Source organism: Aegilops tauschii, chromosome 1 (assembly GCF_002575655.3).
Source record: "Aegilops tauschii subsp. strangulata cultivar AL8/78 chromosome 1, Aet v6.0, whole genome shotgun sequence".
Taxonomy (NCBI): Eukaryota; Viridiplantae; Streptophyta; class Magnoliopsida; order Poales; family Poaceae; genus Aegilops; species Aegilops tauschii.
This window is the reverse complement of record NC_053035.3, coordinates 277,121,573-277,145,383: the sequence shown is the minus strand read 5'-3', so window position 1 is coordinate 277,145,383 and position 23,811 is coordinate 277,121,573. Positions and strand designations below refer to the sequence as shown.

Here is a 23,811-nt window from a genome sequence, read left to right as displayed (position 1 = left end):
GCTGTGGAGCTCATCACCGTGGAGCTCATCTCCACCTTCTCCTACACTCTCGATGACTCGAGGGTGGAACCAAGCTGCTCATTTATACTCGGAGGAGTCTAGCGCACCATGACGTTGGAGCAGTTCTGCAGTGCCTTCGGTTTCGAGAACCAAGGAGTTCTCAACACCAGGGGCACGCCGGTTGCTGACGCGTAGGGTTCATGGGAACTCATCTCCGTCAAGGATGAACATGACCTCTCCGGAAAGAAGGTATCGAGCATCCGAAACCCCGTCATTCGCTACTTCATGATTTTCCTTGCCAACACTATTTTTTGGTAGGGAGAACATAGGGGGCATGTCGAGCTATGACATGTGTGTGCTGCACACAGCATTCCACCCCAATTATATCCCCAAGCCTAACTTGAGAGCTTTTCTTATGCACCACCTCTGTAGGCAGCACAAGCAACCGAGGGGAACTATTGTTGTGGGAGGCATACTGACTTAGCTTGCCGAGCACTTCGGCCTTGATATTGATGCTATGCAGCACGTCCCAGGATCTACGGCACTCAACCGTACGATTATGACATACACTCACTTCATTGGGCCTATGCAAGGGGAGCATTGCTACAAATGCCCCCTACCTAACATGCAAAGTGTTGATGTTCTCTTGCCCTTGCCGCAAGCATTTACTGTTTATACGCGAGATATGTGGGTACTCTATATTGACGAGATCAACGAGTACCGCCACGAGGCTGGTTTCGGGAACACCGCTCAACCCGAACCTGCTCCAGAGTGGGACGCTGCAGCAGTAGGTCCGGGTCACGGTTGGTATGCATGGGGCAGTGCTCCTCGGCACGCACCCAACTTTCCACCACAATATGCACCGCAGGTTCACTTTGAGCAGCCTCATGACTATGTGCCTAGGCTTGAGTTTCAGCAGCTGCAGCAGCAGGTAGGAGGGATCCGTACGGACCTCCATGAGGCCAACAACAACATTAACCTGCTGAATGGGAACATGCAGTTCCTCTTTTCTTTCTGGCAGCCACACCCTCGAATAGGAGGTCCGTCCTCTAGTGGCCCATCCTTCTGATGGCCACACTTTGGCCAATGGGGCAACTATGACGAGGAAATGGACTAGAGAGTAGGCCAAGAGCCTAAGCTTGGGGGAGCTCATCCCCTAGCTATCCATGCATGCATATTTATTTTTATTTTATTTGTTTTTGTATTTTGCATGTTTATTTTCAGTCTGCATAATAGAGTGATGAGCACATTTTGGTCTTGCCTTGTTATAGTTATCTTCGTTTGTTGTCTTTGAGCCTATAGGTTTTGTTCTCAGCTAGCGCGAGGAAATAAAGAAAATGAATTGGGACTTGATGAAGGGGAAGAATAAGCAAGCGCGAGAAGGTATAACATATACATAATCCCTTGTCTCGCAATATTATTTGAGAAGGAATTTTCAGTTGACTGGCTACACTTGAATTAGTTCCCCGTGTTAGTTGAATATCATCTAGTCGTAACTCTCAATTCTAGATTTTGCTAGTCAAACCTTGTGGGAAAGAATGTTTTGTTTTAATTAAAAAATCCGGCACGAATCGGACTTCACGCAAGTGAGAAGAAAGAGATGATCCGACGCGTAGTTCATCGGAGAACGGCGGCGACGGCGCTCAGACCTTGGAAGGGTCCCCTACCTAAGGTGAGTCTTCCAAATCTTACGCTTTTCGATATGATTAGGCCGGAGTCGTGGATTTCTGTCAAGAAAAGGAAGAATGCGAAACGGAGGGACGTTCGTCCGGTGTCGGCGGCGCCCGTGATGGCCGTTCCGGCGATCGGGATCTCCCAGATGCGATCGCAGCGTTTGAATCACTTGCTGGGCTGCGTTGGGCCGGATCGGAGGGAGCCGAGTTCGCGAGTGGATGGGCCAGGGTCAGATGGGTATGTGGCCCAGTCTGTACCGGACCTGAATCCTACTCGTAGCAGTCTCCCATGCACGATCGCGATCGATCCTTCTCCCCCTCGTGCGCCGTACTCTGTTGGTGCTAGGGTTCCTAGGTGCGGGACTCGCGGCTTCCCGACGTGTGGTTCGGGTCGGGCTAGGAGGATTCGACCTTTGCTGGCCATGGCCGGCCGCGGGGCTGCGGCGCCGCCAGCCAAGACGCAAGCCGCCTCTGCTCCAGCAGGTCGGGGCGGGGCTACTCCGCCGCCGGTGGCGGGTGCTGAGCGTGGTGTCCTGGTGCCGCCCGGCCAGAGACCGCCGGCGGGCAGTGGTGGGACTCAGGCCACCCAGGGTCGTGGTAATGGCCGCTTGGGCGCTCGGCCGCCGGGGCAAGTTCCTTTGCAAGCTATGGCCGGAAGGGGCGGGCTGAGGCCGCCGGCGCCGGGTCTGGCTTCCATGGCGCAGCCGGCCGCGGGTCGGGATGGGCCTCGCCCTCAGGCGCCGGGCGTGGCTGCTGTGGCTACTGCAGGCCGGGGTGGTGCGGCCCTTGGGGTTGTGCTAACGCCGACAGCCGGTCAGCCTCGTGCCGCGCCTCCGCCTCACTTCGTCGCGAGGCCTGCTCACAAACGTTCGGGACAGTCGCAGACGAGGCAGAATTCGAACACTAGAGACTCCTATGATCCGCCACGAGGCCAGTGGGGGGACGATGGTTATGATGCGTATGGAGATGGACAACATCGTGGTTCCTCATCCACGGGTGGAGGTCGTGGTTATGCCTGGCAGAGTGACGGGTCTGCTGAGAGACCGTTTCTCGGGCCTCCAGGAGGTTTTGTTGAGGGTGCTTCCGGTCCGGATCACCGCCAGAGAGGGGGTCACCGTGGACATCGCGGTGGTCGGGGCGGTGGACACGGGAGGTATCATCGCAGACCGCCTCCGCCTTCGGCAGTTGTTGACCAAGCGGAGTCAGTACGGAAGACCGATAGCGCTACCGCGGAGCTCCCTCCCCAGGCAATGGAGGTGGTAGCGGCTTTAGCCAATGTTGAGGCTTCGGTGACTGGGAGTGTGACTGAGGCTACAGACAGGTCTGAGGCTGAGAGGGCGTCCAAGTGGGCGCGTAAGAAGGAAAGGATGCTTTGCTACCGTTGTGGTGAGAAGGGCCACTTCATTGCTGATTGCGTGGCAGAGCTGTGTGAGTCCTGTGGTAAGCCGGCACATGCCTCGGGGGACTGCCCATTGTTGCGTGACCAGGCTCCATCTTTGACTATGTATGGAGTTTATTGTGCTGAACTTATGTTCTTTGAGTCCCCGGCTGTGAGAGAGACTCCGGAGGAGACTTTGAGCTTGACCACCGGGGTTGTCAAAGCTACTCAGGGTGAGGTTTCGGAGGCTCAAATTATGCAGAGGCTTCAGGAACTGGCACCGGGAGACTTCCATTGGGAGCTCGTTCCTCTAGAGGCCAAGGTTTTTAAGGTGGAGTTTCCTTCAGTGGACGATCTGCAGCGACTGTTGAGTTTTGGTTTATGCAGAGTTCCTGGCACTAGGTGCATTCTGGAGTTCCATGAGTGGCAGCAGGTGGAACCTAAAGGAAAGCCGCTTACGCAGGTCTGGTTGAGGTTTCCGGGGGCTCCATCTAAGCCTTTGCAGGATGTTCGAGTCGTGGCCAGTATGGGTATTATGGTTGGCAAGACGGAGAAAGTGGATATGGCCTTTACTCGTGCACATGGAGTGGCACGCATCTTAGTGAGCGTTTTGGATATTGAGTTCGTGCCTGACGTGGTTAACTGGACCTATAGAGGAGAGGTGTTTCCTCTTGAGATCGAGTTTGAGGACACTGCCCTGTTTGCTGAGGCAATGATTGGGAATGATGTTGACATGCACGAGGGGGACGACAGTGCGGGAGCGGAAGGGGCACCGACTGACGAGTCGCCCCGTGAGGGGACTAACGGCTCCCGTCCTGTGGCTCAGACCGGGGATGGGACCGGGGTAGAGCCGGCACCTTCACCATCGGTGCCTATGACCTCGTTGCGGTTCGGGTCCTTTGAGCCAGCCTCTGCCCCTCCCAGACTTTGGAGTGACCGGGTAGATTCTGATGAGGCGTTTGAGCAGTCACTACCTTTGTTGGAGTTTGAGGATGCCGGTGGGGCACTGGCTGGATGCTCCGTGCGGACATCGTCGGTGAGGTTTTTGGTTGGTTCTGGGGACGGGGAGTCGGTGGTTGCTCCACCGGAGGCTCTCTCTCCTTCGGGCGTGGCGGCGGCGGCCGCGCCTTCTGTGGCGTTGGGGGAGGGGGGCTTGGGGCAGGCGGCTCTGACTCCCACTTCCCCCTTCACTTCCCCGACATCGGCATCGCTGGTCATGAAGGGACCGGCAGGTGCTGGGAGTGGAGGTCCGAGGCAGGCGGCCTCGGCTCTCTCTCCTTCGGGCGTGGCGGCGGCGCCCGCGCCTTCTGTGGCGTCGGGGGAGGGGGATCTGGGGCAGGCGGCCCTCACTCCTCTTTCCTCGCCGGCGGTCGGGAGGACCGCATCTCCTTCGCCTGTGGCGGCGCCCGAGCCTTTGGTGGCGTTGGGGGAGGGGGGTATGGGGCAGGCGGCCCTGACTCCTTCCTCGCCGGCGGTCAGGAGGACCGCATCTCCTTCGCCTGTGGCGGCGCCCGCGCCTTTGGTGGCGTTGGGGGAGGGGGGTGTGGGGCAGGCGGCCCTGACTCCTCCTTCCTCGTCGGCGGTCAGGAGGTCCGAGCCTCCTCCCAGCGTACCCGTTGTTATGGGTCTCGGCTTGGGGCACTTGTCCGAGGGGCATGGGAGCCCGCAATCGCCTCCTCCGGTTTCCTTGGTTGACCCTTCGCGGGTTTCAGCGCGAGGGGTTACTAGGGAAGAGGTCGTTGCTTTTGGCGGGATCCCGGACCCGGCCTCGACGGGGAGGCGGATGAGTGCCCGCATTCAGGAGCTTCCGGAGGTTGATGACATGCAGCAGAGGTGCGCTATGAGGGCGGCCAAGCTTCATGATGCTGCGATCTCTACTGGTATGTCCATCAACATATCTAATTCTTTATTGCATTTTTCTCCTGAGGAAATTATAAATAATGCAAACCAATTAGGAGTTTCACTTGGGGCTACAGATAGTGAGATTTCCATTTCGGTGAATTGTTAGATTTGGAGGCGGAGCGTGCCTTAGAAACTATTCGTAATATTGCAGCGGTTAAACCCATGAATGACAATGAGATTAATGCATTAGGGGTTTGAGTGCTCGATAATATGTGTGTGGATCTAGCACCATCCAATCATGAGTCGGAGGACGATGATATGCCCTTAGAGAATGCAGTTGTTTGTTCCGCTGAGCCCGGTTATGAGGATCGGGAGTCAGGACTTAGTAAACCCAAGCGTAAGTGGAAACGGAAAATTTACCCCGCTTCTGCAGTTCGTAGGAGTGCTAAGATTCGGACGACTAAAAAATTTCATGATGAGTGATGAAAGGAATCTTTTGGAATAGCAGAGGTCTGAAAGACTTGGCTAAAAGAAGGTTTCTTGCTGAGGCTTCTCTGGAGCATCGTTTAGATTTTATTGCTCTATCGGAAACTGGTAGAGACAACTTTGCGCCCCAGTTCCTTTCCTCTCTTGCGGGTGGTGTTGATTTTGATTGGCATTGCCTCCCTCCACGAGGAAGATCGGGTGGTATCTTGCTGGGTGTGAGATGCGATTCGCTTGAAGTCCGGAGTGTAGTGATGGGTGACTTCGCGGTTAAGTTTCGAGTCAGGTCTAAGGTTGATGGTTTCAACTGGGCATTGGTGGCGGTTTATGGTGCCGCACAGCCCGAGCTTAAACCGGAATTTTTGGCTGATCTTGTTTGGATTTGTGGGTCCGAACAGCTTCCAATCTTAGTTGGGGGTGATTTCAACATCATTAGGAGGAGAGAGGAGAAGAATAATGATAACTTTGACGGCAGGTGGTCATTCATGTTCAATACTATTATTGAAAGCTTGGATCTGAGGGAGATAGAGCTTTCTGGTAGAAAGTTTACCTGGGCTAACTCTTTGCCCAACCCGACTTACGAGAAGCTTGATCGCGTTCTTGCGAGTGTGGAGTGGGAACAGAAGTTCCCGCTTGTGACGGTTCAAGCTCTTTCACGGGGTTTTTCCGATCACACACCCCTGTTCGTTGACTCAGGGGAGCCGAACCACGTGGGAAACAAAAACACCTTTTCTTTTGAGATGGCCTGGTTCGAACGCGAAGGGTTCCTAGACCTGATCGCTAGTGAATGGGCGAAGGGTGTAGGCGGTAGGACCGCGGTTGAGCGTTGGCAAAATAAGATTAGGAGTTTGCGAAGCTTCTTACGGGGTTGGGCTAAGCACCTTAGTGGGGTATATAAGATTGAAAAGGACAGGCTCCTCTCTCTTATACAGAATCTGGACGTTAAGGCCGAATCCACGATTTTGATGCCTGCTGAGCTCCAGGTTAAAACTGAAGCAGAGAAGAGGTTGAAAGAACTTCTCCGCGAAGAAGAATTGAAGTGGGATTTGCGGGCCAAGGTTCGCAAAGTGGTCCAAGGGGACGCGAATACTCAATTCTTTCATCTGATTGCTAATGGTAAGCACAGAAAGAAGAGAATATTCCAACTTGAACAAGATGAGGGCACTATTGTAGGATAGGATAACCTAAAAACATATATAACCGAGTATTATAGGCAGTTATTTGGACCTCCGGAGGATAATTGTGTATCTCTCGATGAGTCCAGAACTGAGGATGTGCCTCAACTTTCGGCTGCTGAAAATGATATTCTGGTTGCCCCGTTTTCGGAGAAGGAGGTGTTTGATGCTATAGCACAGTTGAAAAATAATAAGGCTCCCGGACCGGATGGATTTCCGGCGGAGTTCTACAAGAAGTGCTGGCATATTATTAAGGGGGATTTGTTACCTATGTTTCATGATCTGTTCTCTGGACAGCTTCAATTATTTCACTTGAATTTTGGAACTATCACACTGCTTCCTAAGAAGACGGACGCTGTGAGAATTGAGCAGTTCAGGCCGATCTGCCTTCTCAATGTTAGTTTTAAAATATTCACCAAGGTCGGGACTAATAGGCTCACACAGATTGCACATTCTGTGGTGCAGCACTCCCAAACTGCTTTCATGCCGGACCGAAACATCCTTGAAGGGGTGGTCGTCCTTCATGAAACGCTCCATGAAATCCATTCCAAGAAGTTAGATGGTGTCATTTTTAAGGTGGATTTCGAGAAAGCGTGTGATAAGGTTAAATGGCCATTTCTCCAACAGGCATTGCGAATGAAAGGTTTTGATGAAGTCTGGCGACGCCAGGTTGAATCATTTACGCAAAAAGGGTGTGTGGGAATTAAAGTGAATGACGATATCGGTCATTACTTCCAGACACATAAAGGCCTAAGACAAGGAGATCCGATGTCCCCTATCTTGTTTAACATTGTGGTTGATATGTTAGCAATCTTGATAGGAAGGGCTAAGGAGAATGGTCAAGTGGGTGGCTTGGTACCTCATCTGGTTGATGGAGGTGTATCCATCCTTCAGTACGTTGATGATACAATCATCTTTATGGAGCATGACCTAGCCAAGGCGAGAAATATGAAGCTGGTGTTATGCCTTTTCGAACAATTGACCGGGTTAAAGATTAACTTTCATAAGAGCGAGCTGTTCTGCTTTGGTAGAGCCAAAGACGAACAGGAGGCTTATCGGCAATTGTTTGGGTGCGACTTGGGGGATTTACCTTTCTCGTATCTAGGTATTCCAATCCACCATAGAAAGCTGACCAATAGAGAATGGAAATGCATCGAAGACCGGTTTGAGAAGAAACTGAGTTGCTGGAAGGGCAAGCTCATGTCATATGGAGGCCGGTTAATTCTGATTAATTCGGTGCTCACGAGTATGCCTATGTTTCTCTTATCGTTCTTTCAAGTCCCAGTTGGTGTTAGGAAAAGACTGGACTTTTATCGATCGCGTTTCTTTTGGCAAGGTGATGATCTCAAAAGAAAATACAGACTTGCAAAATGGGATATCATCTGTCGACCGAAAGACCAAGGGGGTCTTGGTATTGAGAATCTTGAAGTTAAGAATAGATGCCTTCTTAGCAAGTGGCTGTGGAAGCTTTCTTTTGAGACTGATGCCATGTGGGCCCAGATCCTTCGCAGCAAGTACCTACAGACAAAGTCCTTGTCCCAGGTCACAGTCAGGCCAATTGACTCGCCTTTCTGGAAAGGCCTGATGAAAGTCAAACAATCTCTGTTTAATAGGACAAAGGTTGTTATTGGCAACGGCGCTACTACGCGCTTCTGGGAGGATACTTGGCTCGGCGAGACACCCTTAGCCATTCAATATCCGTCTTTATATCGCATTGTTCAACGACGTGAGGTGTTCGTTGCTACGGTGTTTCAATCCATCCCCCTTAATATTCAGTTCAGACGGTCGTTAATGGGCAATCGTTGGGAAGATTGGCTTCGTTTAGTTCGGAGACTAATGGATGTCCAGCTTTCTCAACACCCCGATAAATTACGCTGGAAACTGACTAGGTCTGGAGTATTCACGGTTAAATCAATGTATATTGATGTAATTAATTCGAGCTCCATTCCTACCTCCAAGCATGTTTGGGCTGTCAAAGTTCCTTTGAAAATAAAAGTGTTTATGTGGTTTGTCCATAAACAGGTTATTTTAACCAAGGATAATTTGATTAAGCGTAATTGGACAGGACCTATGAGGTGTAGCTTCTGTGATCGGGACGAGACGATCAAACATCTCTTTTTTGATTGCCCATTTGCCAGAGTACTTTGGCGGACGGTTCACATTGCTTTTAATATTACTCCACCGAATTCTGTCACTACGTTATTTGGGACATGGCTCACTGGGATTGAGCCTGAATTAGCGAGACATATTCGTGTTGGAGTTTGCGCTTTGTTGTGGACTATCTGGACTTGCAGGAATGATTTGGTTTTTAACAGAACATCACGTATTCACTTTTTGCAGGTTATTTTCCGAGCCACGGCCGTGATCCGTTCATGGTCGCTACTCACTCCGATGGAGGCTAGGGAGCATTTGGTTACTGGATCTATCCGCTGGGAGATGGTAGCTCGGGATATCTTCAACCGGTTTGGATGGCGGTCATGTAATAGGATAGGCAATTAGTTTCCCTATCTATCTTTAGCCAGCCGGTTGTGGCGTCTTTATCTTGGCTAGTCTGTGTGTTCAGCCTCTTTTAGCTCTGTGTGAGCTGTCTTTTGAATTGGGCTATCCGGGTGAACTCTTGGTCGAGTGGGTTGTGTCCTGTGGTGATTTCAGTCGGTAGAATCCGCTGTCCTTTGAATGTCCTTGACTGTAGGGCAATGTCCTTGGGTAGGGTGCTTAGATCAGGTCTATTTCCCTACCCTAGGTACATGTCATCGTCATTAGCCCCCGAATGGTTCTGGGTCCGAGTGGAGATGGAGTTGAAGGTGGTTCCGACCCAACTTTCATACTTCGGAAGCATTTTACTTGGATTGGCGAACCATGTAAAAACTTCGACTTCATTTTCAGTCGCCTTGAGCCATTCAGAAGTTATCGAGTGAACTTTGTTGATAAGCTTCGAGTGTTTAATATGGTATAAAATCTTTGGCATGATTGACTGCTCTGCCGTTCCCGGATCTCGCGGGATTCAAAATTTGGGGAAGCGCGCGGGGTGGAGAGGGTCGCGGTAATCGGAGTGGATTAAGCTGGGGTGCCTCGATCCTCGCGCCACCTTTTTCGCCTCGTACCGCGCGAGCGACTGTTGCGGGATTTGACAGGATTGCTCGGGCCCACGAGTCAGCCACTCGGGAAACATCCCATATAAGGCGTCTGGGCCGGTGCCCTTGCACTGTACGCTCCATTTCCTTTCTTCCTCCTCTGCTTCTCCACTGCATCCACCTCCACCCTCGGCGCCGCCGCCCAGCCCGAGCTCAACCCGTCACGATGGGGAAGGAGAAGATGGCGGCTCTGGAGCGCGTGAAGAAGACGACGGCGAAGGCGAAGCCGAGGAGGGTCTTCGTCGAGATCTGGCCTGCCACCCGGCTGGATCCAGGGCGACTGGATTCGGTCGACGATCCAACAGGAGGACTTCGAGGATCTTATGGAGGGGGGATTGATTCCCCACGGCTCCTGGCGGCTTCCGGAGGACGAGACTGAGCCGCGGCCGCAAGAGGGTGAGTGTGTCCTTCTCGCCACTCACGTCGACCGCGGATTCTCTTTGCCTCCACATCCTTTTTTCTGGGGTTTTCTGAATTTCTTTGGAGCCAAACTTCATCACTTTTCTCCCAACACCATCACATACCTTGCTGCATTCGTGTCCATGTGCGAGAACTTTCTGGGGTGTCGACCGCACTGGGGTCTCTTCAAGCACATTTTCACTTGTCATTCTCAGTCTGTAAAAAAGGCTAATCCGAGTGATGAGAGGACACATGTGATCCAGATGTGTGGGGGTTTAGGAATCCAGATGAGGGGTAAGAGCACTTTCCCAGCTATGATTCTTCCCGAGTCAGTCAGGGGTTGGCAGTCGACCTAGTTCTACTGCAAGGACCAGCCGACTCCTGGATAGTCGACTGGCCTTCCCCCATTTTCCATGGATCGAGTTGAGAAACCCTCCCCTTTGAAAGTGACTCCAGCTGAAAAAGCGGAGGTGAATATGCTGGTTGATCGAGTAGTCCAACTTGTCCACGACGGGGTGACTGGCATGGACTTGCTAGAGGTATTCCTCGGTCGACGTATCCAGCCACTCCAAGCCTGCGATCATCCAATGTGGATGTACTCGGGTATTGAAGACAACACCCGGATCCACCCGGAAGAAGTCGATGAGGAGACGGTGGCGCAGTGGTTGCAGGGCATCACCGGAAACAAAGACAACCCCTGGGGGTCTAGGAGGGTCCCTCCATTCGACCACGTCAACGAACCAGACAAGGTCCGACTGTTTCTTTCTGAGCGTCTTTTTGTTCTGACATGTAATTTAGTTTTGAAACCGACTGATATCTGGTCGACTCTGTGTCTTGCAGATTTATACCGAGATGTATTCAATGCCCAACGGGGAGCAGGAGCAGGAGCCAGAGGGAGAGGCGAGCGGGGGTGGCAGCGGCGACTAGCATTCTGATGGAGGGGAGGAGGATGAGAGTGACGACTCAAGCGGTGGTGAGGAAGTCGACTCCCCTCCTCTCACCGAAAGGCGATCCAAGCATACCCATGACCCAGCAAGTATCCGTGGCAAAGCGACCGCACAGACTGGACAGACTTCAAAGCGCACTCGGACGTCTTCTCCTGTGCCAACTGAGAAGGCTTCGAAGCAGCCCAAAATCGCGCCGTCAAAACCTCGGAAGGCCTTGCCCAAGATCAAAGTGGTTGTCCCCATTGCTTCTGGGTAATCTTTAAATTCGACTTCTTAGTTTAGCATGGCTTGATATTTGGTCGACTGACCTCGGAAGGTCTGACCGAGTGAATTTTGAAATTTGCAGTGCCGCTACCTCTGGGACTTCTGTTTATAAAGATGATGGTGAGGAGGAGATGGAAGACGCAGTCACCTCCAACGCGGGTATAACTCTTGCCATTTTGTCTTTACTTTATCAGCCATTTTGACGGTCAACTGAACTCTTGCGATTGATTCTTTTGCAGCTCCGCCCAATGGTATTGAACTTCCAGATGACGATGAGGATGTACCACTGAGGCCCACGGGAAGGAGGAGCAGGACTTTGAGCAGGAAAACATCAACTAGCAAGATGCCTCAGTCGACGCCAGTGACGGAACCAGTGGTTCAGCAGTTCGGAGACGCCAACCGGGCTTCTGTTACTCTTGCCGTTCCATTGTCAAGTGCACAGCCTTCAGTGTCGACTACACAGGCTTCAGCTGATCCACCGTCTTCACTTTTCACCGCCCATCACGTCCCAGAGGACCAAGTGAGTGCTGCCAAGGAAGCTATACGCCAGGCAGACATTATGATGGAGCAGATGAAAGTGGTTCGCGAGGCTGGTCAAGCTGCTTATGACGCCAGCTCAGCACTCCAGGCCAATGTCCAGGTTAGCTGATTTCTGACTGATCTTCTAGCTTGTCGCTTGTTCTGTTAGGATATGCTACCTGAAAAACCTTTATTGTGCTTCTACTTGCCAATCTGCATTTTGCATCTATACACCCACTGGGTGTTTCAATTTCTGCTGAATAGTTTTTCCACTTGAGTCAACTAGGTTGTGTCGATTGAATCTTTGAACCAGTGGGGGCACGCTGAGTGCACCCACTGGGTGTAGTCCCCGAGATCACTGTCGAATGTTTGATTCGGCGGGGGTCTTTGAACAGAACTTCTCCACTCGGTCTGAGCAGATCATGTCGAGTGGTCACTGAACCAGTGGGGGCACGCTGAGTGCACCCACTGGGTGTAGTCCCCGAGACCATAGTCGACTGTGAGCAGTCGGCTATGGTCTGAGAACAAGTCATATGTTTTTTTTACCGACTGGACGGACCAAGTCAATTGAAAAGTCACTGAACTAGTGGGGGCACGCTGAGTGCACCCACTGGGTGTAGTCCCCGAGACTACTGTTGAATGTTTGATTCGGCAGTAGTCTTAGAACTCTTAGAACTTGTTATTTTATTGCTCAGAAGCAACCAATCTTTTTTTTCTGTCGACTGACTATCTTCTGTCCACAGAAATCTTGTGAACTTGGAGATCGGTTTGCTGACTTGGAGCAGAAGTAGATCCAGCTCAATCTTGATCTGGAGTTGGCCAAGACGAATCTGAAGAAGGCTAAGGATGATGCTGCTGGTATGGAAAACTTGTCGATTGATTCTCCTGCTATCTTTCCCTTCCTTTTTCTAACTCGAATGTTATTCTTTGTAGAAACAATGAGACAAGCTTTGGAGAAGAAGGACACTGATCTTGCGGCTGCACAAAAAATGGCAGAAGACAAAACAGCACTCGCCGACCAGAAGCTGGCCTCAGTCGGAAAGCTGGAGGAAGAGAATACCAAATTGAAGGCTTCCCTTGACGAAGCCAACAAAGAGGTGACTCGACTGAAGAAGGACAAGGGCGCCCTGACTGACAAGGTGGGAGACATCTCCCGCAAGAGAGACGAGCTGGAGAATTATCTGGGAGTACTCGCCAAGAAGTTATTCCTCATGCTAGAAGGTATTTGTCTTCGTCTGATTGATTTGCTTTTGTCGACTAGTCATAAAACCGTTGACTCATTGCTTCTCCGTGAGCACAGAATTCTGTCAAAACTTCGAGGCAGAGACCGGTCAAATCGAAATGAGCTTGGACCCCATCAACTCCCCTGTCAAGGATGAACCTACCATGAATGTGCTCCGACTGGGATCTCGTCTTGCTAGCGTCGTCGACTACCTCGCTCGATTGAAGGTTGCGGTGTCATGGATCGACTCGGGCTCTGGCCAAGGGTGACATTCCAGAATGATCTCGAGTCTCTGATGACTCGACTCAATGAGATCCCCGGTCGAGTGCAGGAATGGAAGAAGTCTTCTGCTCTATGTGGTGCTGACGTGGCTCTATCTCTGGTTCGCGTTCACTTCAAGGAAGCCGAAGAAGGGAAGCTAACGGCGATCAAGGTTGCCAACACCAAGAGGCTTGACTTCCAGTCCTTCATGGAGACTTTCATTGCTGCTGCTACTCGGATTGCTGATGGAATCGACTTGGATGAGTTTGTCGAGCCTACCAGCCCTCCTCTTGCGGAGTGAACAAACTCTTTTATGATCCGTTTAAATTTGCCTCGGTATGCCGAGTGGTTTTGTAACCGTAAAACTCCTTTGGGTCTGAAGCCCGAGTACTTTAATCCGCGATCTGGACCCTCGCAGGATTTATCTGAACTTGAATATGCTTGTCTTTATTTCCGTGCGGAACTTGAATCTTCACTCGGAACTGGCTTTTGTTCTTGTTTGTATTTGTGGTGGAGCTCCGAGGAGAAGGTCGCAGTCGACCTGCACCTCGTCATCCTTGCGGGTCAGGATGGAGCGCACATTGTACTTGTGGCACAGCTCTGAGGAGAAGGTCATAGTCGACCTGCACCTCGTCGTCCTTGCGGATCAGGATGGAGCGTACATTGTACTTGAGGCACAACTCTGAGGAGAAGGTCGTAGTCGACCTGTACCTCGTCGTCCTTGCGGATCAGGATGGAGCACACATTGTACTTGTGGCCAAGTCCCCGAGTGAGAGGGTTGCTCTTCACTCAGTGGGATTTTTTTAGACTTAGGCGAGCACGGGACTGCAGCTAAGCCCCCGAGTGAGAGGGTTGCTCTTCACTCGGTGGGATTTTTTAAACTTAGGCGACTACGGGACTGCAGCTAAGCCCCCGAGTGAGAGGGTTTCTCTTCACTTGGTGGGAGTTTTTGAACTTAGGCGAGTACTGGACTGTAGCTAAGCCCCCGAGTGAGAGGATTGCTCTTCACTCGGTGGGATTTTTTTAGACTTAGGCGAGCACGGGACTGCAGCTAAGCCCCCGAGTGAGAGGGTTTCTCTTCACTCGGTGGGATTTTTTAAACTTAGGCGAGCACGAGACTGCAGCTAAGCCCCCGAGTGAGAGGGTTGCTCTTCACTCGGTGGGATTTTTTGAACTTAGGCGAGTACTGGACTACAGCTAAGCCCCCGAGTGAGAGGGCTGCTCTTTACTCGGTGGGATTTTTTAAACTTAGGCGAGTACGGGACTGCAGCTAAGCCCCCGAGTGAGAGGGTTGCTCTTCACTGAGTGGGATTTTTTGAACTTAGGCGAGTACTGGACTGCAGCTAAGCCCCCGAGTGAGAGGGTTGCTCTTCACTCGGTGGGATTTTTTTAAACTTAGGCGAGTACGGGACTGCAGCTAAGCCCCCGAGTGAGAGGGTTGCTCTTCACTCGGTGGGATTTTTTAAACTTAGGCGAATCGGATTCGCGGCTAAGTCTCCAAGTGAGAGGCTTGCTCTTCACTGGAGTTTGTTTTTGAAACTTAGGCGAAACGGATTCACAGCTAAGCCACCCACTGGGGGATTTTAAACACATGTATAAGCAACAACAACCATTTAGGAGACTGTAAAACTGTGTCTTTGATAAACAAACTAAAAGGTACTTCTTATTACATCTCGATAGTCTGAATGACTTAACTATAAAAACGTCGGAGCAGCTCCGCGTTCCAAGTGCGTGGCTCGTCTTTATTGTGCTCCACATTGTAGAGGTGATATGCTCCGTTGTGGAGCACCTTAGTGATGATGAGGGGACCTTCCCAAGCGGGAGCAAGCTTGTGCGGCCGTTGCTGATCCATTCAGAGCACTAGGTCACCTTCCTGAAATGCTCGACCTCTGACGTTTCTGGCGTATAATCGATGAAGGTCTTGCTGATAGATAGTCGACCGGATCAAGGCCATCTCTCTCTCTTCTTCTAGAAGATCAATAGCGTCCTGTCGAGCTTGTTCTGCTTCAGTTTCTGAGAAAAGTTCCACTCAGGGTGCATTGTGAAGCAAGTCACTCGGCAGCACAGCTTCAGCCCCATACACCAAGAAGAAGGGAGTCCGGCCAGTCGACCGATTGGGAGTTGTTCTCAATCCCCAAAGCACTGATGGTAGCTCATCGACCCAAGCGCCTGCTGCATGCTTGAGGTCACGCATCAATCAAGGTATCAGCCCTTTGAGGATCAAACCGTTTGCTCTCTCCGCTTGTCCATTCGACTGTGGGTGGGAGACTGAAGCATAGTCGACCTGAGTGCCTTGGGAAGCGCAGAAAGCTCTGAACTCGTCTGAATCAAAGTTTGACCCATTATCTGTGATGATGCTGTGTGGAACTCCATATCTGAACGTTAACTCTCTGATGAAGCTGACAACAGTACTTGATTCAAGGTTTTTGATAGGTTTAGCTTCAATCCATTTGGTGAACTTGTCGATTGCCGCAAGCAGATGGGTGAAGCCACTCCTGCCAGTCCTCAGAGGTCCAACCATATCCAATCCCCAAACAGCAAATGGCTAGACGAGTGGAATGGTCTTCAAGGCTGATGCAGGCTTGTGGGACATGTTGGAGTAGAACTGACAGCCCTCACACTTGTCGACTATTTCCTTTGCCATCTCATTGGCACGTGGCAAGTAAAACCCCGCTCAGTATGCTTTGGCCACGATGGTCCGATAGGACATGTGGTGACCACAGGTCCCTGAGTGGATATCATTGAGGATCATTCGGCCTTCTTCTGGTGTGATGCATTTCTGAGCGACTCTAGTAACACTCTCTCTGTAAAGCTGTCCACCCATCACAGTAAAGGCTTTGGATCGACGGACAATTTGACGAGCCTCTTCTTCATCCTCTGGGAGATCTTTCCTGAGAATATATGCAATGTATGGCACTGTCCAATTGGCAATAACGACCAAAACTTCCATGATCAAGTTGACCACGGCTGGGATTTCAACTTCAGTCGGATCAATGGAGCTCTTAGGCTGTGGGGGCTCTTCTGTGAAGGGATCCTCTTGAACGAATGGTGTGTGAACATGTTCCAAAAACACATTGCTGGGAATAGGCTCCCTCTTGGAACCTATCTTTGCCAGGTCATCGGCTGCTTGGTTCTTCAGTCGGGGTATATGATGAAGCTCTAACCCCTCAAACTTCTTTTCCAATTTCCTCACTGCATTGCAATAATCAGTCATAGCTGGACTCCTCACGTCCCATTCCTTCATCACTTGATTGACCACCAAATCCGAGTCGCCATAAACCATTAGGCGCCGGATGCCGAGTGAAATGGCCATACGCAACCCGTACAGAAGTGCCTCATATTCAGCCTCATTGTTGGAGGAGTCAAAGTGAATCTGGAGAACATAACTGAGCTTGTCGCCTCGCGGGGATACCAAGACTACTCCAGCACCTGAACCATTCAACATCTTGGACCCGTCAAAGAACATAGTCTAATGTTCCGACTGAATCTGAGTCGGCAGCTGCTCTTCAATCCACTCGACGAGAAAATCTGCTATTGCTTGGGATTTGATTGCTTTCTTTGCCTCAAACTTGATATCCAATGGAAGGAGTTCAATCGCCCACTTAGCCACTCGACCAGTTGCATCTCTGTTGTTCAAAATTTCTGATAATGGAGCGTCGCTGACGACTGTAATTGAATGATCTGAGAAGTAATGTGCAACCTTCTTTGTGGTCAAGTAAATTCCATAGACAAGCTTCTGATAATGTGGATATCTCTGCTTGGATGGGGTTAAAACTTCAGAAATATAATACACTAGGCACTGAACCTTGTAGGCTTTACCTTCTTCTTCTCGCTTGACCATGAGTACTGTACTGACGACTTGTCTAGTGGCTGCAATATAAAGCAATAAAGGCTCTTTGCTGATTGGAGCAGCGAGCACCGGCTAGGTGGAAAGCAGGGTTTTGAGCTCTGCAAATGCTGCGTCAGCTTCAGGAGTCCACTCGAACTTATCAGATTTCTTCATCAGTCGGTAAAGAGGCAAAGCCTTTTCACCGAGACGGGAGATGAGTCGACTCAAAGCGGCCAAACAACCAGTAAGCTTCTGAATGTCGTGTATGCGCACAGGGCGCGTTTCATTTGGAGTATTGCTCCAACTTTCTCTGGGTTTGCATTGATCCCACATTCAGAAACGAGGAAACCAAGTAACTTGCCACCTGGAACTCCAAACGTACACTTCGACGGATTGAGCTTGATATCATATCTCCTCAAATTGGCAAAGGTTTCAGTGAGGTCAGTCAGCAGGTCGGAACCTTTACGCGACTTAACCACGATGTCATCCATGTATGCTTCCACATTCCGACTGATTTGAGTGAGCAGGCACTTCTGTATCATGCGCATGAATGTGGCGCCAGCATTCTTCAGACCAAAGGGCATGGTGACATAGCAAAAACACCCGAATGGGGTCATAAAAGCTGTTTTTATTTCATCGGGTCCATACAGTCGGATCTGATGGTACCCGGAATATGCATCTAGGAAAGACAACCGCTCGCATCCCGCAATCGAGTCGACTATCTGATCGATGCGAGGAAGAGGGAAGTGATCCTTCGGGCAGGCCCGATTGATATGCTTGAAGTCGATACACATACGGAGTGAATCGTCTTTTTTTAGGAACCATGACGACATTGGCGAGCCACTTGGAGTGGTAAATCTCTCGGATGAACTCAGCTGCCAGAAGCTGAGCCACTTCCTCGCCAATGGCTTTTCTCTTCTGTACGGCGGACCGTCGGAGATGCTCTTTGACTGGTTTTACCTTTGGGTCGACTCGCAAATGGTGCTCAGACAGCCCCCTAGGCACACCTGGCATGTCAGAAGGTTTCCATACGAAGATGTCCCAGTTCTCACGGAGGAACTGGATGCGCGCTTCTTCCTATTTGCTGTCGAGTGATGTTGAGATATGAGTCGGAGCAGCATTGGGATCGGTCGGGTGAATATGGACTGACTTTGTTTCACCGAACGACTAAAACACAGAATCTGAGGCAGGCTTTTTGGCTCGCAGCAAATCACTCGGATATGCATTCTTCTGGTATTCCTGCATCTCAACTGCTGCCATCTGCTCATCAGCAATTTTCGAGCCCTTCTGAAGGCACTCTTCTACTTTCTGCCGATTACCAGTAACTGTGATCACACCTCTGGGACCAGGCATCTTCAACTTAAGATACACGTAACATGGTCGAGCCATGAAACGAGCATATGCAGGTCTGTCTAGAATAGCATGATAAGCACTTTGAAAATCTACCACTTCAAATGTCAACTTTTCCTTACGGTAATTCTTCGAATCACCGAAAACCACGTCAAGAGTGATCTGACCGAGTGATTCAGCTTTCTTTCCAGGGATAACACCGTGGAAGCTCATGTTGCTCTCACTAAGCTTAGACATCGGAATGCCCCCTTCAGGGTTTCAGCGTAAAGAATATTTAGACCAGTGCCACCATCCATCAACACTCTGGTCAGTCGAGTGCCTCCAACCACTGGGTCGACTACCAACGCTTGCCGCCCTGGATTGGCAACGCGTGCTGGGTGATCGGACTGGTCAAATGTGATTGCAGTTTGCGACCACTTCAAATATGTCGTCATTGCCGGGGCAACCATGTTTACTTCTCTGTTTATGACTTTCAGTCGACTTTTGCTCTCAATGTCAGCAAAAATCACCAAGGTGGAATTGACATTGGGGAAACCATCATCCTCTTCTTTGTCCTCATCCTTATCAGACTCCTTCTCTTTCTCACTGGGTTGTTTCTCTCGGAATTGCTGGATAAGGAGTCGACACTGTCGAGTGGTATGCTTGGGATAAATCAGATTTCCCTCTTCGTCTTTCTTGGTGTGAGTGTGACATGGCAAATCCAACACATCATTCCCTGCTTGATCTTTCACCTTCTTGGGGGTCCAGGGCCCCTTAGGTTTCCCTTTAAACTTTCCTTGGATCATTGCTGCAGTTTCACCAGGCCCTGCAGGCTCAGCTTTACATTTCTGTTTCCAATTGGAATTACCTCCTCCAGTGTCTTGGCCAACTGGTTTGCTCTTGCCGCTGCGGAGTTGGTCTTCTTCTTCACCATTTGCGTACCGAGTGGCTATTTCCATCATTCGGGTTAGGGTCATGTCTCATGTCTGACCGAATTTGAGGTTAAGCTCACGATACCGAACACCCTCCTTGAGGGCGCACACTGCTTGATGCTGAGACACATCTCCACTGTGTGATGCAAAGTGGTCCACCTCTGGATGTAATCTCTCAAAGTTTCATTCAGTTTTTGCACACAATGTTGTAATTCTGCCAACCCTGCAGGTCGTTTGCATGTACCTTCAAACGTTCTGACGAACACTCGGGCTAACTCTTCCCAGCTGAAGATACTGCCTGGAGTCAACTGATTCAACCAGGCTCTAGCTGATCCTTCAAGCATCAAGGAGAGGTGCTTCATGGCCACCTCATCATTGCCACCATCGATCTGTACAGCCACTCGGTAATCCTCAAGCCAAGTGTCGGGCTTGGACTCACCAGTGAACTTGCTAACTCCAGTCGCCAACCTAAAGTTGGGAGGAATCTCTGCAGCCCTGATGGCCCTGCTGAAACACTCTGGACCAGAAACATGAACTTTGCTACCAGTCGGGCGATCTCTGTCAAGTCCCTCTCTGTGTGCTCTGTTCCTGTCGACCAGACCTTGAACGAGAATCGATCTCGCATCAAAACCTGGCTCCCTTGGGTCGACTGGTACCCTTCGTTCACCACCGTGCGGGCGCCTATCATCATATTGCCAGGGCACATATGATCCACTCCTCGGAGGAGGTGTGGGCACCCGACGGCGATCATCACGGTCGAGTCGGTGATCATACTGCTCATGGTTCCGACCCACATACTGATCCTGGCGATGCCTACGTCCCTCACGCTGCAGGGGCGATCTTGGGCTGTGGGCCGACTGAACTGTGTCAGCCATCACAGATCTGTTGTGTATTCTGTTACGCGACTGAGATACTGTTGTGTACTGCTCTCCTACTGCTCACAGCAATGCTCTGATTTGCATCAAACCTCTTCCAGCCTCCGACTGGGACGGCTGAATGGACTCTGCTATACGGGCAGCGGCTGTAAGATTCTGAATTGGAGTGCGGTATACCTATGGTTCAGACGGAAAAAGTTGTCGTTGCCGTCCACTGGACTCAGGGATCTACCACCGAGCGCGCTCGTCGAGTGTATGCTGAAGGTTCTCCAGTTGAGTGCGCTCAGCCAAAGTGGCCAGGCGCTCCGCCTCCAAGGCCCGAGCCTCGGAGGTTTCTCCGACGATGGGCGTGTGGAGTGCCTCCACGTTGCGGCGGTGAAGTTCCTCCCTCTGCTATGAGGTGAGGGCTTCGGGATGATACTCTTCATGAGCCTGCGACAGATCGCCGCCGCCGTCGCCTCCGTTGACACGACGAAAACCAGGCGGGTTGCGCGGCGTGTTGACCATCAGGACTTCTGCCGCAGGGTCGCTGCTGTCGCACTTAGACAGGGTCTTGACGGAGCCAGTCGACAGATCGAACAGGCTGTAGAGAGTTTCGTCGGGCTCGATTGCCACGACTTGGGGGGTGGCCGACTGGCGTGCCACCGCGTGCTTCACCCATCGCTGAAGCCGCGACCGACCAGATCATTTGTGATGGTGCACAACGGGGAGCGACGACACTGCAGGAGCCGGCCGATACTGGGTCGACGGCTGCCGCAAGAGGACGCCGCGAATGCACGCGCGAAAGTGCGTCGCCCCGCGGACGAGGAGCGCCTCGACATCGAGAGGGGCCTCCTGGAGGCAGGCGGAGTCGTCGGTGATGAAAACGAGCGCGCCGAGATGGATCTCGCGGCCCTCAGCCAAACCACCGCCGGAAAACATGATGATGGGAATCGGAAAAAATGCAACCTCACCGGAAAGTTGCTAAGACACCTGCCCCACGGTGGGCACCAACTGTCGTGGTTCTAAGTCTGACAGTAGAATAGGGGGGTGTGTATGGAGAGGCAAGATCCTAGCTACGGTGAAGTTGTGCACGCGAGATTTACGAGTCCAGGCCCTTCGCGGAGGAAGTAACAGCCCTACGTCTCGGTGCCCGGAGGCTCGGTCGATTGGATTATGCGTGAAGTTACAGGGGGTGTGAACCCTTGTACCTGAGGAGGGGGTGGCTTATATAGAGTTCGCCAGACCCCTCCGGCCCTCAGTTACACAGGGTTCAATGTACATAAAGATAGGGCGTTACTGGTAACGCCAGCAATAAAGGCATATAAATGATCATTAAGACTACGGAGTGAACGCCCGACCGTTGTCATTCAGAGTGACCTTAGATCTTCTGTTCTCCGAGTGGTTTCCGGCATGGTCGAATGAATATATCGAATGGAATTGGGCTATCCGGGTGAACTCTCAGTCGAGTGGGTTGTGTCCTGTGGTGATTTCAGTCGGTAGAATCCGTTGTCCTTTGAGTGTCCTTGACTATAGGGCGATGTCCTTGGGTAGGGTGCTTAGATCAGGTCTATTGCCCTACCCTAGGTACATGTCATCGTCAGACATGAACTTTCAAAGAGAACGAGTACTTAAGCAATTCAACTCCACATGCTGATTCTGATTGACTTGATGACACCTATTGATGTAGTTGTTTAGAGGGATGAATATTTGAAGTGGTTGAGGTTATGCCAAAATTTATTTGCAATACTTAAATCATGGAGCTCCAGCCCTAGGCTGGCTTTACGTCTCGTTGCTATATGTTGAGATAATCCGCGTAACTGCAGCTCCGTCATGAACTGGGGGATTGTGTGGTAAATGATCGACCTTCCCCAAGGGAGTCACTACTGTAGGATGCTGCTAACGCGACACTACGATCAGAGACCCTTCGACGAAATTGTGTGCGATGCAATAATCGCAAACAGTGGTGTAAAAAATCGTCTAAAAAGGTGCAAAACTTTGCGATGACGGATGCATCAAACACGGTTCAGATTTTGGTTGCGTGTGCGATTCAGGGCATACGGTTCAGTTCAATTAACTGTTTGCGATGAGGAGGAACAAAAGAAACGGGCTGCCAGATGAAGTTGTGTGCAATATGCAGCATACGCTTCACTCGGATGAACTGTTTGTGATTAGGCAACACAAAAGAAACGGTCAGCCAGATCAAGGTGTTTGCGACATATGGCATGCAGTTCACTCAGATGAACTGTTTGTGTTGAGACAAGAGAACAGAAACGGTTCAATATAACAAGATGTGTGTGATATGTGGCAAACAGGTCTGTAATCAGAAATGTGTGCGAAGACCGATAATAACACAGATGGTTGCTGCTAATAAGACGTGTGTGATATGCTCTGTCTACACAACATCTATTGGCCATTGGGGGACGGGCGGCCATCCAGATACGCCATAAGGATGCGAAGAGGCATCCTATATCAGCAAGGACTAGCTGTTCCACCAGTAGCTCATGTAAGAGAACTCTCATGTTAAGTGTGCTCAGGCTGGAGCAGCCATCAGATGGGTGACTGGATGGGAAGCTGTGTTAATGTTAAATTAACTGATAGGATGGGTCATATCTGTCAAATTAAATGACTGATATGACCCATCCCATGAGTTAATTTAACCTTGAGGTCCTTGTTTTTTTTTTTTTTTTTTTAACACATGTTAAAGAAGGTCTACCGCATTACTTTTTGACAATGTGCGATATGTGGCATACAGTTGATCCATCCGACCTTTTTGTGATGGAATAAGCCTTGTGTGTTGTGGGCAAACGCTTGCTAGTGTACAACCGTTTGTGATTGATGAATTCATCACCGACGGGTTCCCTAGTGTGGTCCGCGTTCATCTCATCATCATCTACTTCTTGTGCTAGCTCGATATTCCTTATATGCTAAGTTTCCATTAATTGATGGCGTTTTATGAACACGCCACCGTTTCCCGCCATTTCCTCACCTGTTTCTCGCCACCCAGTGATATTGCGCATAAACCTAGGCGGCGCACGACGCACGGAGGCAACAAGCGCAGCCTGTAGCACATCCACATTTTCTAAGCATGTCAACCCACCAAAGCACCGCCTCTGCCATCAACCTCGTCGACGAGGAAAACCAGAAGGCACCACGGCCCGTCGAGGCCGCGGCGCTCCCCGGCAATGCGATGGACGATGTCGTGATGCGCGTCATCGCCACGGTTAAGCAGACCATTGGCGCATGGCGCTTCAACGCCGCGGATCAAGATAGGCATGTCAGCGCCGATAGGTTGCAGCTCGCCACACAACATGATCGATGGCACGCCGCAGAGCAAGCTAGGCACGTCCACGCCAATAGGCTGCGGCTCGCCGCACGGCGAGACCGTTGGAGCGCCGCAAAGCGAGAGGTGCGGCACACCGCATAGCAAGAGCGGATCCATTGGCGCTTGCCTGCGGTCGACACGGCGTCGCAACTGGGTACACGTCCCGTCAGTATCCTTATTCCTCGCCAGGAGTGGGCAGAGGCTCTCTGCGCCGTACTTGCACCAGAGGCCGGCTGCGCCATACT

General features: G+C 51.0%; 1 protein-coding gene across 3 annotated transcripts in view; it reads right to left on the bottom strand.

Moving 5' to 3' along the window:
- Nucleotides 1-22,940, bottom strand: part of LOC109770298 (C-terminal binding protein AN) — a 28,116-nt gene extending 5,176 nt beyond the window's left edge. For 2 of the 3 annotated variants that reach the window (XM_073496134.1, XM_020329003.4), the window contains exon 1: nt 22,872-22,940. The gene's annotated coding sequence lies outside the window, so the exon portion shown is untranslated. The remainder of the gene's footprint in view (nt 1-22,871) is intronic. The other variant, XM_073496123.1, reaches the window with a different exon arrangement.
- Nucleotides 22,941-23,811: the final 871 nt, after the last annotated feature.